This window comes from Echinops telfairi, unplaced genomic scaffold (assembly GCF_000313985.2).
Source record: "Echinops telfairi isolate 266 unplaced genomic scaffold, ASM31398v2 ScPeMD7_5;HRSCAF=22, whole genome shotgun sequence".
NCBI classification, from domain to species: domain Eukaryota; kingdom Metazoa; phylum Chordata; class Mammalia; order Afrosoricida; family Tenrecidae; genus Echinops; species Echinops telfairi.
The window spans coordinates 8,477,636-8,480,486 of record NW_022103901.1 but is presented as its reverse complement, the minus strand read 5'-3'; the positions used below and the strand labels follow the sequence as shown (position 1 = coordinate 8,480,486).

Below are 2,851 nucleotides of genomic sequence, written 5' to 3'. Positions count from 1 at the left end.
GGTTGTCTGTCCCCCAGGGAGGAGGTCACACACAGTTCCATGTAATCGGTTCCCTCTTCCCTACCCATTCTCCCTTTACCCTCCCTGTTTTGCCACTCACACCACTGGTCCTGTCACTCACACCACTGGTCCTTGTTGTCCCTCTTGTTGCTCATTGGTCCAGGGTGAAGATTTTCGTTTTCTTTGGGTTCAGGGGTAATCCATTCTTTAGCCAGCATGTGCAGTCTTCGGCATTTATCACTAAGTACTGGACATTCTTTTTGCTTTCAGCAAGCAAGGCTGTGTCCCTTGCATACCATAGGTTGTTAATGACATGTCTTCCGATACTGATAGCTTGCTTGTCTCTATACCTGGTTCAGCATCTGGAATTAGTTGCTCAGAATGACAATTGGCAAAGTCTGGCCCAAGGACACCGTCCTGGCACACAAGTTTCCTGATTTCAAACTCTGCAGCACGCCCTCGTTCAGTTCAAATGACTGCCTCTTGGTCTATGTACTGGTCCTGCATGGGCATAATTAAGTGTTCTGGAATTCTTATTCTTGGTAATGCTGTCCATGTTTTTATTTTGTTGTTGTTTACAACCCACACAGGTCAAATTACTTTGTGTGGTCCATAAAACACAGGTAACATCTTCCTGGTAGAATTTTGAAATATCCAATGAAGGTTAGGGCAGTTTTATTTGTTTGTTTGTTTTTTGAGGTAGTTTTAAGACAAACAAAATGAAGTCTTATTCTTCACAGCCCAAAGGAACCTGATAAGCCTTGCTATTATGCTAAAATCAAACATAAAAATAATCATACGTTGAAAGAGAGCACGGCACCCACATGAGGACTCATCAGAGTTGCTGAACTATCCACATCAAGACTGTGGAGGGGGTGTGCTTTTGTTGTGCACATTTTCTTCACAGTGAAAAAAGAAAGAAATGTTTGCATATACATCTTATCAAGAAGAATGGACTGCTCCCACCTCTCCCAGGGGCCCTTGGCATCAGAACTAGAGGCAGCACAGTGAAGAGATGGCCCCTGGGCCTGGCGTTGTGAACAACGCACAGCGCATCTGACCCGCCTGTCTTGGCTGGTTACAGTGGGTTCTGGGTTGGCTTCTCCTGTTTCTCATCTGCCCAAGCTACATGGAAAAGTCACCCTCTTCCTGTTTTGCCAATTTATGTCACCCGATAGCTCTCAAAGGGGTTGAAGAGTGTCGTCCTTGCTGTGGGTGGTCGAGTGGATTCTGACTCATAGTCCTGCCGTCGGACAGAGCAGAGCTGCCCCATGGGGTTTCCAAGGCTGTCAACTCTCGAGAAGCAGCTGCTTCATCTTCCTCCCCGGATTGGGTGGTCGAATCAAACCGCTGACATTTCAAGCAGCAGTCAAGCGCTTACCCACGGAACCACCAGGGTTCCCTGGGGGACATCAGGTGATGTTTGATTCAGCTGCATTTAACTCCAAGAAATGAGCCATCCTACCAAGGCACGTGGAACCATGGTCTCGGGCTTAACTAAGAGGTTGGCGGCTCAAACCCACCCAGAGGTACCTCTGGAGACAGACCTGGGGAATCTGCTTCCTGAAGTTCATCTGGAAACCCCATGGGGCACAGGTCTGCTCTGCCCACACAGGGGGAGCTATGAGTCGGAATTGACGCCAAGGCAACGACCAACAACAACGTGGAGGCTGAGCCCAAGCCCTCCCCTCCGCTGTGGCTTTGGACATGCTGTCAGGAGAGACAGGTACCTGGAGAAGGAGCTCGTGGTTGGAGAAGGTGGAGGAGCAGCAAGCCAGAGGAAGACCGTCAAAGAGACGACTTGACCCGATGGTTGCAACAAGGGGCTCGGCATGGAATGACTGTGAGGCCGGTGTAGGGCCTGGCAGTGTTTTGTTCCGCCTTCGAGAGGGCTGTTTGTGCATCACAATAGACTCAAAGGCACCTAGCAACAACCTCAGTGGTCCGGTCTTGTCCCCACCTCACCAGTCCCCACACCGGCTAGCTGCGCCTGGACCCCTCAGAAGAGGACGGAGTGGCCGAGCCAGCTGAGTCCACCTTGCGACGTGGCCGCAGATGCTTCCTCTCCTGTTAGCCGACCCTTCATGCTCGCTGTCCAGGAATAAGGATCCCATCGGTCTAATTTACCAGGGGGTCCCGTGGGCCTTTCTGTCCGGCATGGAGGAGTGAGCAGCAGGTTTCAGACAGGACAAAAGAGCCAGTTTCCACAACAGCAAAGAATTGCATCAAACGTCATAGAAACCGGGGGCTGAAAGACACAGAGAGCCCCCTGTCTTGCTCCTGCCTACTCTGTGTGTGCGTAGGGGAGGGCGGGAATGGGGAGGGGGGCGTGGCTGGGGAGGAATCAGGAGACTGGGCCTGGAGAGAAACAGAGATTGGCTGTCCTCCGGCGATTGCTGACACTCTCTTGTCCCTGTGGTGAGAGCAGGCCCTTTCCACCTCTGAGACACCGTGTTGTTCTTCTTGTGGTTCTCACTCACAGCGGCCTTGCGCACAACAGAACAAAGCGGGGCCCGGCCCTGCATCATCCTCGCGATCACCAGCAAGGCCAAGTCTATTGTGGCAGCTGTTGTGTCAGTGCATGTCACCACTTGTCTCCTTGTCACTTGCTGTCCCCCGCACTTACCACGTGCCACGTCCACCACCCACAGTGGATCCCTCCTGAGGACAAACCCCAAACGAGTGAGTCACACAATGTCCCAACATGGTCCCTCAGGATCCCACGGTCCCGTTGCCAGAAGCAGATTGCCCAGCCTAGTCTGTCTTAATCCGGAAATCCCTTAGAGACTGACCATCGAACCCAAATCAAACCCATCCACATGGGTGACCCAATCACACCCATGAGACAGAC

The 2,851-nt window shown here is 51.9% G+C and overlaps 1 pseudogene; it reads right to left on the bottom strand.

The window, feature by feature from the left end:
• Positions 1–2,528, bottom strand: part of LOC115873522 — a 10,534-nt pseudogene extending 8,006 nt beyond the window's left edge.
• Between the last annotated feature and the right edge of the window lie 323 nt (positions 2,529–2,851).